The sequence below is a fragment of the Bombina bombina genome, chromosome 2, assembly GCF_027579735.1.
Source record: "Bombina bombina isolate aBomBom1 chromosome 2, aBomBom1.pri, whole genome shotgun sequence".
NCBI lineage: Eukaryota > Metazoa > Chordata > Amphibia > Anura > Bombinatoridae > Bombina > Bombina bombina.
Genome location: NC_069500.1, coordinates 1,307,142,573 through 1,307,158,363, shown reverse-complemented (window position 1 = coordinate 1,307,158,363; position 15,791 = coordinate 1,307,142,573). Strand labels below are relative to the sequence as shown.

General features: G+C 37.0%; 1 protein-coding gene across 1 annotated transcript in view; it reads right to left on the bottom strand.

Moving 5' to 3' along the window:
• STK32B (serine/threonine kinase 32B) overlaps positions 1–15,528 on the bottom strand; it is a 459,768-nt gene extending 444,240 nt beyond the window's left edge. Inside the window, exon 1 of the mRNA XM_053704147.1 lies at positions 15,478–15,528. The gene's annotated coding sequence lies outside the window, so the exon portion shown is untranslated. The remainder of the gene's footprint in view (positions 1–15,477) is intronic.
• Between the last annotated feature and the right edge of the window lie 263 nt (positions 15,529–15,791).

Here is a 15,791-nt window from a genome sequence, read left to right as displayed (position 1 = left end):
AGCACACACCCAGACACGTCCGTTATATTTGAGTCATGGCAGATGGAGCATCGTAATCTATTGTCCGCTCGTCTATAGTACCCAGAAAGGAGTCCCAGTAAAACCTGATGTCATAAAATCCTGTTAGAATCCTCTTTCTATAATAAAAATACTCTTCATGGGAAAGAAGTGTTATTGTGTTTTGTATCCATTCATTTCTGGAGGGGATTACAACAGATTTCCATTTCCTTGCTATCAGGTTCCTAGCACTATTTAGTCCTATCAGCAAGAGGTTCCATCTAATTTTGCAAAGCTTCAGTGGTCTATGGTTTAATATCGCAGTCAAAGGGTTTAATGTAAAAGAGTATCCTATTATAGTTTGGAAGTATTTCTCTATTTGTGCCCAAAATGGTCTTATCCTATCACATTGCCACCAGATATGTGACATGGTACCCTTCCGACCACACCCCCTCCAACACCTATCATCGGCATTAGAGTATATGTGCCTTAAACAATTTGGGGTCAGATACCAACGTGTCAATATTTTATACTTGATTTATAAAGTTTTTGGTGAAGCTGAGGATTTGTGAGTATTGTGAAATATATTTTCCCAATCCTCTTTAGTGATAGGAACATGAGAAAAAGAAGAGAGGCGCACAAATGTGTGTATCAATCGGTATAACTCGGCATACACTCCAAATATTGTGTGCACAGGGTACTCACAATTTAGCACAACACACCAGTGTGCTTGTGGAAGCGGGCTGGCACTCAGAGCTGACCAGCTGGCTCTCTCCGGCTCTCTCCTGGAAATGACGGCTTTCCTGTATGATAGACTGTCTGGTAGTGGTATGCTTGTATTCAAACTCCAGGCTCAAGTTGTATTAAAACAAATTTAAAAACTTTTATTGCACAGGGTTGACAAGCACATAATAAAATTGGTACATAAAATATTGCTACACGTTTCTCGGCCCTCCTGGCCGTTTCATCAGGCATATAAAATGAATTAAAAAAATGGCTTTTTATTACCGCCACTACCAAACAGTTTGCCGAGTTATACCGATTGATACACACATTTGTGCGCCTCTCTTCTTTTTCTCATCTTCTCAGCAAACACGTTTCCCTTTCTGGGATCGGCGTGGAGAGTGCAGCAGTGGGAAAGTTTTCCTAGCCTTGGGACCGATTTGGATTCACAGGACCTCAAGGAATCTACATTTAACATCTTGCCAACCACATATGGACATTGAATCTAACGCCATTTAATGAGGTTCCCCTTTCCATTATTAATAATTGTTACTGTACAATTGTTTGGTCTTATAGCAGCGTTTATACAAAGCACTATTGTTATGAGTATATGTTGCTAATTTTTTATTATATTTCATATGTTGTGCATAGTGAGCGCCCTCTGGTGACCCAGGTCATTTATTTATTTTCTAAACAGCTCGTACCATTAAGCTTTACACAGAGGTGAAGCCGGATTAATATCCACCACTGATCAGTGATAGGAACATCCAGTTCCTTCTACCAGCTTAAGGTGTATGAAGGGAGATTATTAATTAATGTGTCTTCCAGTATTTGTCTAGCTATGGATAGGGTACCTGATGGATGTACATCCAGCAGACACAGTTTTTCAAATTTTGTGGGAGGTCTCACCAAATCTGTCTTATATTTGGAATTATGGATCAGATGGTTTAGTTGCGCGTGTTTTAGCCATGATGAGTAGTTTCCTCCTGCAATTGCCTTAGTCTACCATTCATTGTTAACTTGATAAACTGTATTGTATATCCCAGTTCACCTCGGATGTATTTATTAGGTTTAAACCCTCCAAGAAACTCTGCGTTATAGGAAATGGGTGAAAGGGGTGAAACCCTGAAGGAAATTCCCATTTGCGAATCCCTCGAAAGGTCCCAACTTTCAAATATATGTGTATATAGCATAGAGGTTCTGGCTAAAATTGGTCGCGTGTGAGGTGAAACCCAACATAGTGCCCCCAATGATGTCGCTTGTAGAAGATAGGAATCAATCGTAAACCATGCCTTATTTTCCACTTTAATGTGCCAATTTAATACATGCTGGAGAGTTACCACATTATAATATCTCTCTATATTTGGGACCCCAATGCCTCCCCTCCCCAAAGGTCTATGCATGGTCACTTTGTTTATCCGAGCTTTAACTTTCCCCCAAATAAATGTGTTAATTTCTGACTGTAATTGGGACAGGAATAACTTAGAAAGATGTATAGGGACCGTTTGGAGAATATATAATATCTGTGGGAGTGTGGTCATTTTGACGGCTTGGATTCTACCCCACCAAATTAAGGGTTTTTCCTGACAAAGTCGGAAGTCATTTTTCAGCTTATTTAACATGGCAATATAATTATGTTGATATAATTGATTGGTTTTGGGAGTTAAGTCTATGCCTAGTTATCCAATCTTACGTTGTTGAAGTTTGTATGGGCAAAGATCTTTTAGGTTCCTAAATTGTTAATTATTCATATTAATGTTAAGAATTTCAGACTTCTGTGGATTGAGAAGTTTGAGAGTTTGCCAAATTTTGTAAATTCTGCCATTAAATGTGGGCGAGATCTGACTGGTGATGTCATGGAAACCAAGACATCGTCGGCATACAGCATGAGTTTGTATTCATTTGGTCCTATTTTGATTCCTCGAATATTATTATTTTCTTGTATGTGTGCTGCTAAAGCCTCTATAGACAATGCAAACAGGAGTGGGGATAGAGGGCACCCCTGTCTTGTACCATTGTGAATTTGGACATTATTAGATAGAATACCATTTGCCTTAACTCTCACTGAAGGGTTATTATATACGTTAAAGATTCTCTCAATCATTTTGTTACCAAAACCATACCTCACTAGGCAGGCCCTAAGGAACCCCCAATCCAAGTGGTCAAATGCTTTTTCAGCATCTGTTGATATAAGGATTTAGGGTCCCCTGTCCAATTCGCATGTTCAATTAAGTGTAAAGTTCTTATGGTATTATCTCGCGCCTCGCGCCCCGGGAAAAAAACATATTGATCTACATGAATCAGCTTAGGGAGTACCAAATTTAATCTGTTGGCCAATATTTTCGTGAAAATTTCTATATCCGAATTAAGTAGGGATATGGGTCTATAATTTTCTACCCTAGTGTTATCTTTCCCTGATGTGTGCTTCTAAAATTTGCATAGGCCATTTGCTATTATTATCTATTATTTGACACAATGTGGTGAGGTGTGGAGCTAGTATGTGTTTAAACTGTTTATAGTAGGCGTTGGAAAATCCATCTGGCCCAGGGCTTTTATTTAATGATAGACTATTGATCACAGACAGTACCTCTTGCTGAGTGATGTGTTCCTCCAATTGCTTTGCTATTTCAAGTGGGACCGTAGGGAGATCTATCTCATTCAAATATGTGGTAATTGCTCCCGGGATATCCGACAATGTTGGGGGGGGGGGGAGATTGTATAAATTTTGATAATATATTTTAAAGTTATCAACTATACTAATTGAGTCTTGTGAGTGTTCTCCTCTATTATTTTGGATCTTATGTATATATGAATTGGTCCGTTTTGTACGTAGCATTCTTGCTAAAAGGGTACCTGTTTTGTTTGATTCAGCATAGTACATTTTTTAAGAAAAAAACGCTTTGTCCTGTACCTCTTTGTACAATATGTGGTTCAAGTTACTTCTAGCTGTTTGCAATTGTCTGCCCAAGGCTGTAATCTCCGGAGGTTTGTTTTGTGTAGGGACTCAATTGCTTGTAATGTGTTTATGGCTTTTTGTTTGATCAATTCTCCTCTAATCACCGCCTTATGCACTTCCCATATATTAGAGGGAGATGTTTGGTGTGAGGGGTTAAAAATAAAGAATTCCTGTAAGGCTAGTGTGATCTTATTCAAGATTAGAGGTTTTTTAAGGAGTGTTTCATCTAATCTCCAAACATAAGGAGTGAGGTGGGTGTTCATGGTCGGAACCAGCTAATGTGTTCAATGTCTGTGTTTGTAACTAGACTGTATGTGAGTTGATCGACAAATATGTAATCAATTCGAGAATAATTTCTGTGTGGATGAGAGTAAAAAGTAAAATTTTTCTGACTAGGATGGTTTGTCCTCCACACATCGATTAAGGATAGTTTCCTAAGGTTTGTACAAATTTTACGTATAGACGCCATAGCCACCCGAACTACGTCCTGTTGAGCAATCTATTTCTGGTTTCTAATGCAACATCAAAGTCACCAGACACTATTAGCGCGCCTTCTTGGATTGACAATACTTTCGCCTAGATTATGAGTTTTGTCGGTAAAGACCTGCGAGACTAACAAACCTTTTTTTTTTCCAGCGCTCCCTTAAGCCAACACTGGTATTACGAGTTTTCTGAATGGCTGCGTTAGCCTCAGAAAAGTGATCATTGAGCCAATTCTAGCTCCACATCAACCCGCAATACCAGTGTTGCTTACGGGTAGCGTAAGCTGGAAAAACATACGCGTGCACGATTTCCCCATAGGAAACAATGGTGCTGAGACGGCTGAAAAAAAAACCTAACACCTGCAAAAAAAGCAGCGTTCAGCTCCTAACGCAGCCCATTGTTTCCTATGGGGAAACACTTTCTAAGTCTACACCTAACACCCTAACATGAACCCCGAGTCTAAACACCCCTAATCTTACACTTATTAACCCCTAATCTGCCGCCCCTGCTATCACTGACACCTACATTATATTATTAACCCCTAATCTCCCGCTCCTGACACCGCCGCCACTTACATTATAGCTATGAACCCCTAATCTGCTGTCCCTAACATCGCCGACACCTATATTATAATTATTAACCCCTAATCTGTCCCCCCCAATGTCGCCGCCACCTACCTACACTTATTAACCCCTAATCTGCCGACCGGACATCGCTTCCACTATAATAAATGTATTAACCCCTAAACCGCCGCACTCCCGCCTTGCAAACACTATAATAAATTTTATTGACCCCTAATCTGCCCTTCCTAACATCGACGCCACCTACATACAATTATTAACCCCTAATCAGCCACCCCATCGTCACCGCTACTATAGTAAAGTTATTAACCCCTAATCCTAAATCTAACCCTAACACCCCCCTAAATTAAATATAATTTAAATAAAACGAAATACATTTTCTATAATTAAATAAATTATTCCTATTTAAAACTAAATACTTACCTATAAAATAAACCCTAATATAGCTACAATATAACTAATAGTTAAATTATAGCTATTTTAGGATTTATATTTATTTTACAGGCAACTTTGTATTTATTTTAACTAGGTACAATAGCTATTAAATAGTTAAGAACTATTTAATAGCTACCTATTTAAAATAATTACAAAATTACCTGTAAAATAAATCCTAACCTAAGTTACAAATACACCTAATACTACACTATCAATAAATTAATTAAATACATTAACTACAATTATCTAAACTAAAATACAATTAAATAAACTAAACTATAGTACAAAAAAAATAAACACTAAATTACAAAAAATGAAAAAAAATATTACAAGAATTTTAATCTAATTACACCAAATCTAAACCCCCTAATAAAATAAAAAAGCCCCCCAAAATAATAAATTTCCCTACCCTATACTAAATTACAAAAGTAATCAGCTCTTTTACCAGCCCTTAAAAGGGCTTTTTGTGGGGCATTGCCCCAAAGTAATCAGCTCTTTTACCTGTAAAATAAAATACAAGACCCCCCCCCCAACATTACAACCCACCACCCACACACCCTCTACTCTAAAACCCACCTGATCCCCCCTTAAAAAAACCTAACAATACCCCATTGAAGATCACCCTACCTTGAGCCATCTTCACCCAACCGGGCCGAACTCTTCATCCGATGCGTGCACAAGGTGTCCTCCAGCCGGGCAGAAGTCTTCATCCGATCGTGGCAGAAGAGGTCCTCCATCCGGCAGGAGTCTTCATCCATCCGTGGCTCCATCTTCAAGGACCCCCGACCTCGCAATCTATTGGCTGATCCAATCAGCCAATCGGATTGAACTTCAATCCGATTGGCTGATTCAATCAACCAATCGGATTTTTCCTACCTTAATTCCAATCGGAATTCGAGGGACGCCATCTTGGATGACGCCGTTTAAAGGAACCTTCATTCGTCGTTAGTCCCGTCGGCCGAGGAGGATGTTCCACGTCGGAGGTCTTGAAGATGGAGCCTGCGGATGGATGAAGACTTCTGCCGGATGGAGGACCTCTTCTGCCCCGCTTGGAAGAAGACTTCGGCCAGATGGAGGACCTCTTCTGCCTACGATCGGATGAAGACTTCTGCCCGGCTGGAGGACCACTTGTGTCCGCATCGGATGAAGAGTTCAGTCCGGTTGGGTGAAGACGGCACAAGGTAGGGTGATCTTCAATGGGGTAGTGTTAGGTTTATTTAAGGGGGGATCGGGTGGGTTAGAGTAGGGGTGTGTGGGTGGTGGGTTGTAATGTTGGGGGGGTCTTGTATTTTATTTTACAGGTAAAAGAGCTGATTACTTTGGGGCAATGCCCCGCAAAAAGCCCTTTTAAGGGCTGGTAAAAGAGCTGATTACTTTTGTAATTTAGTATAGGGTAGGGAAATTTTATTATTTTGGGGGGCTTTTTTATTTTATTAGGGGGCTTAGATTAGGTGTAATTAGATTAAAATTCTTGTAATATTTTTTATTTTTTGTAATTTAGTGGGGGGGGTTTTTGTAATATAGTTTAGTTTATTTAATTGTATTTTAGTTTAGATCATTGTAGTTAATTTATTTAATTAATTTATTGATAGTTTAGTGTTAGGTGTATTTATAACTTAGGTTAGGATTTATTTTACAAGTAATTTTGTAATTATTTTAACTAGGTAGCTATTAAATAGTTATTAACTATTTAATAGCTATTGTACCTAGTTAAAATAAATACAAAGTTGCCTGTAAAATAAATATAAATCCTAAAATAGCTACAATTTAACTATTAGTTATATTGTAGCTATATTAGGGTTTATTTTATAGGTAAGTATTTATTTTTAAATAGGAATAATTTATTTAATTATAGAAAATTTATTTCGTTTTATTTAAATTATATTTAATTTAGGGGGGTTAGGGTTAGACTTAGGTTTAGGGGTTAATAACTTTATTATAGTAACGGCGACGTTGGGGGCGGCAGATTAGGGGTTAATAATTGTATGTAGGTGCCGGCGATGTTGGGGGGGGGGGCAAATTAGTGGTTAATACAATTTATTATAGTGTTTGCGAGGCGGGAGTGCGGCGGTTTAGGGGTTAATACATTTATTATAGTGGCGGCGATGTCCGGTCGGCAGATTAGGGGTTAATAAGTGTAGGTAGGTGGTGGCAACGTGGGGGGGGGCAGATTAGGAGTTAATTAATTTAATATAGGTGTCGGCGATGTTAGGGACAGCAGATTAGGGGTTCATAGGGATAATGTAGGTGGCGGTGGTGTCCGGTCGGCAGATTAGGGGTTAAATAATTTTATTATAGTTTTTGTGATGTGGGGGGCCTCGGTTTAGGGGTTCATAGTTAGTTTATGGGTGTTAGTGTACATTTTAGCACTTTAGTTACAAGTTTTATGTTCCGGCGTTAGCCCATAAAACTCTTAACTACTGACTTTTAAATGCGGTTGGAGTCTTGGAGGTAGAGGCTCTACCGCTCACTTTCTCCAAGACTCTTAATACCAGCGTTAGGCAAATCCCATTAAAAAGATAGGATACGCAATTGACGTAAGGGGATTTGCGGTAGCCTCGAGACGCTGAAGAAAAGTGAGTGGTGAGCCTCTACCTGTCAAACGCGTAATACCAGCGTTAGATAAAAAGCAGCGTTGGGACCTCTCAACGCTGCTTTTTAAGGCTAACGCGAAACTCGTAATCTCGACGTTTGTTAGTTAGTTTCTGGAAAAATTTAGGCTGGTTTTTATTTGGTGCATATATGTTAACTAGCGTAATAGCCGGTGATGTAAACGGCCCCTACCAATATAATCCATCTACCATCTTTGTCTTCAGCTTTGTGTTGTAGTTAAAACGGGGTCGTTCTACTAAACAATATTCCCACTCCATTTTTCTTTTTTGTATGAGATGCAAAATACCCTGTTGGGAATTCCCTATTGTGAAATTGGGGCGTCATGTCCCTAGGAAAGTGTGTCTCCTGGATAAAAACAATACTCCCTGACATCTTTTTAAAACATGATAACGCAACTGACCTCTTAGTGGGCGAATTTAGACCTTTAGTGTTCTGGGAACTTAATTTGATCTGGTTGTTAGCCATAGTTAATGGAAAGGGTGTGAACTAATAGTCTATTGTACCTGTTGGATTTATGCATACTCATTTTGTGTCCGTCAGTCTGGTAACTCACAACGATCTTATCCACCCATAGAGGAAGGGGAGAGGACAGAGGTAGGATTGGGGAGAGTAAGAAAGGTAAGTCAAGCATAATACCAGTAGGATCTCTGTAACAATAAAACAACAATGTTAAGTTTAACAATAACTTTCATATTAACATTCAGAAACATTTAAATACAAAAGAGATATAGAGAGGAATCCCTCTCACTAGGGAAGCTCAGGCTACACAATGGGGGGGGGGGGGTTCTCGTCACACAGTAGTGTGACTTAACAACCTATGAATATAAGGTATAGTTATTGGGTTGAGAGTTAGGGCTAACAGTAATTAAACATATTGCCCCTGCGCAGACATTATGTTGCATCGCAGGGCTCGCACTGTTTAAGCAAGGGTAGGATGTTAGTTTCATCTTTGACATCATAAGTGTCTACTATGATCTAAGAATAAGTTGAGGGGTAAATAACTCTGCAATACATAAGTCATATACACATGCCTAGCAGGGCAGGTGAAATTACTATAACCATAGTGCAAACATTAGAGGCTCATGTAAGATCAGTTTCTTCTAACAGATGTAGAAGCACTGTTCGCTATTCTTGGTCTCTCTTTTTTTGGTGACTTTATTCCAGCCGGTATTGAGTGACTTTGGTATGCCATCCTCAGTATCTGTATGTTTTTCTCCTTTATCAGATATCTTTGGTAGCATTGGTTTCGAGATGCCCAGTATCAAGCAGAAATAGTCTATGTCCTCCTGTGACTTATATATAGCTGTTATATTGCCTTTAATCACTTTTAGGCAGAAGGGGAAACCCCATCTATATGGGATCTCCTGGTCTCTCAGATGTAGTGTAAGATATCTAGCTTCTTTCCTTTTGGTTAAAGTCATAGGGCTGAGATCTGCAAAAATTGAAAGAGGGTTACCCTCAAATGAGATGGGTGCTTCTTTCTGGCTGCTGTTAGGAAGTTTCCCTTGTCTCTGAAACTAGAGAATTTAATAATGACATCATGAGGTGGTGCTTTCTCTTTAGGGACCGGTCTCTGTGCCCGGTGATATCTATCCAATGAAAATCCAAAATATTATTAAACAGTCTATGCAGATAGGGGAGAAGTTGTCCTGTTTGTACTGTTTCTGGGATACTTCTCAATCTGATATTCTGGCGGCGGCCTCTGTTATCAAGGTCCTCCACTTGGTCTTCTAGTTGTTCTATCAGGTTCTGATAATGGGATGACTGGCATGATGGTCTAAGTACTTATTGGTTTGTTCTGCATCTTCCTCCAGAAGTTCTATCCTGTTGCCGATTTCGTTTATATCCTTTTTAACCTCTGCAAGGCTTGATTTAATTATCTTGCTCACTTGTGTGATTAATGAGGTGAAATCCTCCTTAGAGGGTAAAGCCTGTAAATCTGTTCTTGTCAGTGGTGCCTGTGTGTCAGCTTCTGATGTTGAATTAGTAGAGTCATTTGTGGTATCATCTTCCATCCCACTTGACTCTTCTATAGGAATTACATGCAATTTTATACGTTGGAGTGTTAGAGCTTTCTAACTGGCTTATCCGATTTTGTGCGTCTGGACGCCATTCTCAGAGTGGGGTTTTCTGGGTATGTGTAAATCCGTGGGCTGACGATACAGAATGTGAACTTAATACAGCTGTCTTTGTATTTATGTGTCACGCGATGTCTCTGTTTGTTTAAAGACAAAAACACTGCATATCGTTATTATAATTGTCCCCTCAAGATATTTGCATCAGATAATAAAGGCATCTCTTATGGTGACAGACCTTTTATATGTAGGCATAATTTTTGGCGCCAAAAATTGTGATTTTTGTTTGTTCTCGCTGCTTAGCACTACATTTTTGGTAGTGTGTCTATTAGTTTGTGGTTTACATAGGTATTGTGACTGCCATTGCTTTTGTATGTCCCAAATATACTCGGTTAATATTTATCAGAATATGCTCCTTATGTGTCCAGTATGGCGACACTTGCGCCTTTCAGTAAGTGAGTCCTCAAATTCCTGTTTATTCCAAGTATTCTTGTACTTCAAAGTGAGCGGTGTCCATCAATGAGGTGTTAATCAATTACGGAATTAGTCGCTGCCTTTGCGTTCCGTTATTAGTGTTCTCAGTCACTGTGATGCGCAGGGAGTGCGGCGTAGTTAGGCCTCTATTGTCGACCTGTTCCTGTAAGTGCGTTGTTAGATGACATGACGATCACCATTCACTCCCCATCCATCCTCTGTGTTCCCTGTGCTTCATACACAGTTTTTTTTTAGGCTTGTAGTGAGTATCTCCAACCCAATTCAGGCCTAAGTGGTTGTTAGTCTCACGGAGCTTCAGCCTCACACGAACATCTTGGATGCTTGTCGGCTCCGGCCCCCCTGAAGTAAGCTTTTTAAGCACATTGGGTAGTACAAGTCAAAAGTAAAAAGTTTTAGCATGAGAGCTAACCCGATGCGCCCCAAAAAGCTGAACTTCAAATATTGCAATCATGTTAAAGGGACAGTCTACCATAGAATTGTTATTGTTTTAAAAGATAGATAATCCCTTTATTACCCATTCCCCAGTTTTGCATAACCAACACAGTTATATTAATGTACTTTTTACCTCTGTGATTACCTTGTATCTAGGTCCCTTCTTCCAGCCCCCTGATCACATGACTGTGACTGTTTATTATCTATTGTCTTAAATTTAGCATTGTATTGTACTAGATCTTAAATAACCCCCTGTGCCTGAACACAGTGTTATCTATATGGCCCACATGTACTTTCTGTCTCTTTGTGTTGAAAAGAGATTTAAAAAGAATGTGATAAGAGGCAGCCCACAAAGGCTTAGAAATTAGCATATGAGCCTACCTATGTTTAGTTTAAACTAAGAATACCAAGAGAAAAAAGCAAATTTGATGATAAAAGTAAATTGGAAAGTCAATTAAAATTAAAAGTCCTATCTGAATAATGAAAGTTTAATTTATACTTGACTGTCCCTTTAACATATTCCACTTAGACTTCAATGGAGTGAGAAAAGTAGGGGGGGAACAATATCATCACTTGCAAGCAAACCCAATCGCAATTAGCCAAAACCGCAAACCTGACATGAAATATTAATATTTCACATTCCAATGTTCTTCACAAAGAAGAGTATATATATATATATATGCATTTACTTTCAACTTGTAATACATGCGCTACTTCCTACGCGCACAAAGAGCAGCGAAAAACCCCTTATTGGTTGTATGCAACAGTTAGCACGCCACTCGTATTCTAGTCCACAGATATAAATAAAAAGTAGATTTTCCAATTCAGCCTATGGCGCAGAATATAGGGGTCAGCTTAGGAATTTCCCAACTATTTATTAATAATTTTTTGTCCTAAAGGTTTATTTCAGATTTTTCAAAACATTTGGTTCGTCCAAATTTCGTCCATGTGGGCATTTATTTCGGACAAATATTAGATTCAAATTTGTTTCAGTTATTTCCAATGGGAACAGCAAATATAGACAACTAATATTATAAAAAATGTAATGTTAGCTGAATATACAACTCTTTGACTGAATTTGATTCAGTGACTAGCACAAAAGTCACAGAGGCACAAAAGTCAAACAACTGTATGTTCCAATAGCTGTAGTCAAAGTGATTAAAAATGTGTGAGTCTCCTCTAGTCTCCAACCTCCCTATGCTGTGTTCTGATATCATCATACCAATAATATAATAATATTTTATTCTTAGATGTTGAAAACGATTACTACCATTTTAGTGATTTATATTCTGTGAACAAAGCATGTATACCAATGTATGACTCCACTGCAAAATTACATTAAAAAAAAAAAGATCTAAATAGACTATTCCGTTTTTAGATCCTATGCAAGCCAGCTAAATTATAAAAGGGTTGTAAAGATAAAAACCAATCTGTTCATTAATATTGGAGTAAATAGTCAATACTGATGTCAACCAATGCAATACAGATATAATTACAATATGGGTAAATAATACATGCAATCCAGGCAATACTGAATTAATCCTAATATGTTAAGTTATAACATCATCTAAGGTGAAAGAAAAATATGACGATTAATTGATTCAAAATTCATAATGTTTGCTTAGTGTGCTTTAATATGTGCAATTAAAGAGACATAAAACCTCAAATTTCACATTTATAATTCAGCTATACTATAGCATATAAGTAGATTTTCCAATTCAGTCTATGGCGCAGAATATAGGGGTCAGCTTAGGAATTTCCCAACTATTTATTAATAATTTTTTGTCCTAACGGTTTATTTCAGATTTTTCAAAACATTTGGTTCATCCAAATTTCATCCATGTGGGCATTTATTTCAGACAAATATTAGATTCAAATTTGTTTCAGTTATTTCCAATGGGAACAGCAAATATAGACAACTAATATTATAAAAAAATGTAATGTTAGCTGAATATACAACTCTTTGACTGAATTTGATTCAGTGACTAGCACAAAAGTCACAGAGGCACAAAAGTCAAACAACTGTATGTTCCAATAGCTGTAGTCAAAGTGATTAAAAATGTGTGAGTCTCCTCTAGTCTCCAACCTCCCTATGCTGTGTTCTGATATCATCATACCAATAATATAATAATATTTTATTCTTAGATGTTGAAAACGATTACTACCATTTTAGTGATTTATATTCTGTGAACAAAGCATGTATACCAATGTATGACTCCACTGCAAAATTACATTAAAAAAAAAAAGATCTAAATAGACTATTCCGTTTTTAGATCCTATGCAAGCCAGCTAAATTATAAAAGGGTTGTAAAGATAAAAAACAATCTGTTCATTAATCTTGGAGTAAAATTGTCAATACTGATGTCAAACCAATGCAATACAGATATAATTACACTATGGGTAAATAATACATGCAATCCAGGCAATACTGAATTAATCCTAATATGTTAAGTTATAACATCATCTAAGGTGAAAGAAAAATATGACGATTAATTGATTCAAAATTTCATAATGTTGCTTAGTGTGCTTTAATATGTACAATTAAGAGACAATAAACCTCAAATTTCACATTTATAATTCAGCTATACTATAGCATATAGTAGATTTTCCAATTCAGTCTTATGGCGCAGAATATAGGGGTCAGCTTAGGAATTTCCCAACTATTTATTAATAATTTTTTGTCCTAACGGTTTATTTCAGATTTTTCAAAACATTTGGTTCATCCAAATTTCATCCATGTGGGCATTTATTTCGGACAAATATTAGATTCAAATTTGTTTCAGTTATTTCCAATGGGAACAGCAAATATAGACAACTAATATTATAAAAAATTTAATGTTAGCTGAATATACAACTCTTTGACTGAATTTGATTCAGTGACTAGCACAAAAGTCACAGAGGCACAAAAGTCAAACAACTGTATGTTCCAATAGCTGTAGTCAAAGTGATTAAAAATGTGTGAGTCTCCTCTAGACTCCAACCTCCCTATGCTGTGTTCTGATATCATCATACCAATAATATAATAATATTTTATTCTTAGATGTTGAAAATGATTACTACCATTTTAGTGATTTATATTCTGTGAACAAAGCATGTATACCAATGTATGACTCCACTGCAAAATTACATAAAAAAAAAAAAAAGATCTAAATAGACTATTCCGTTTTTAGATCCTATGCAAGCCAGCTAAATTATAAAAGGGTTGTAAAGATAAAAACCAATCTGTTCATTAATATTGGAGTAAATAGTCAATACTGATGTCAACCAATGCAATACAGATATAATTACACTATGGGTAAATAATACATGCAATCCAGGCAATACTGAATTAATCCTAATATGTTAAGTTATAACATCATCTAAGGTGAAAGAAAAATATGACGATTAATTGATTCAAAATTCATAATGTTTGCTTAGTGTGCTTTAATATGTGCAATTAAAGAGACATAAAACCTCAAATTTCACATTTATAATTCAGCTATACTATAGCATATAATAGTAAACAACTTTCCAATGTACTTGTTCTCTTGATATCCTTTGTTGAAAAGCATACTTAGGTCCTCTACCATCACCTCCTCTCATGCTAGACTACAGGACTTCTTCTCGTGCGGCACCAACCCTCATTAACAAATGAACTTCACTTACCTAACAGTTGCCCTCATCTACAGTATCTCCTCACTAATATCATTCTCACCTTTGCAATCCCCACCTCCTGTTTCCCATCCACCTACTCATCTAGATTGTAAGTTCCCACGGGAATAGGGCCCTCAATTCCCCCCTGTATTTGTCTGTAAAAATGTTGTCTTTTATTGTATTGTTTCCCCGTTGTACTTTTATCCTTGTACCCATGGGCAGCGCTGCGGAATCTGTTGGCGCTTTATAAATAAATAATAATAATAATAATAGGTAGGTCAGTAGCAGCACAGCACTACTGGGAGTTAACTGTTGATTGGTGGCTGAACGTATATGCCTCCTGTCATTGGCTCACCCAATGTGTTCATCTAGCTCACGAGCAGTATATGCTGCTTCTTTAACAAAGAGTACCAAGAGAATGAAGTAACTTTGAGAACAGAAGTAAATAGGAAAGTTGTTTAAAAGTGTATGCCTTTGTTTGAATCATGAAAGAAAATGTTGGATCCCTTTAAGACATTTGCATTTTGTTTACGTTTAAAGTTACTATTTCTAAAATGTTCAAATACTTTATTGCAATTATAATTATAGATTCTGATGGTTATATTCCAGCTGTATACAAGTTTTATAGTATCAATGTGTGATTTGATCGATATTTTTTATCTTTTTAATAAACCCAAAAACAATTACTTTTGTCTGCAAATAAAAAAACAAACACCTAAAATAAGCCGTCCCAAAATCCTAAACCGGCTATGCTAAGCAGAATAAATTGCATTTTCATTTGGTCAAGGCTGTTGAATTACAAAAATCTAAAATTAAAAAAATTGATGGATTGGAATATAATTTGTGCCAGTGCTCAATTCAAGGTATATGATGGATTTTCATAATGGCAAAAAAAAACTAAAATAATATCCTCGAGAAACCCAAGTTTTATTATGGACTGGAATGGTCTTGAAATTACAATCCCCACAAAAAACTATGCAAATTTCTCTAGAATATTCTAATTGATTGGAATAGACACTCATATTTATATATTAAGGAAATAACGTGTCCTTACCTTTCCAAAACTCCCCTTTCCAATTGCTCGTAGTATTTGAAAGTGGTCAAAATTAACTGCAAGAAAAATAGGAATATTTAGAACATTTTTAATTTCATTGCTATCACACAATTTCAATTATTCCAAAATAATGAAAAAGCATAATTAAAAAATGGACAAGGGAAAGCATATTGTCTCCAAAGCCTGCAACCAAAAGGACTGTGTCAAAAGAACTGACAAAGACTGAGATAAGCAATACATTTTATCTTAATACTTCTAAAATGATTGTTTACTAATGACAACCTGAAGCAGTTTTCCAAATGACAGGCAGTATT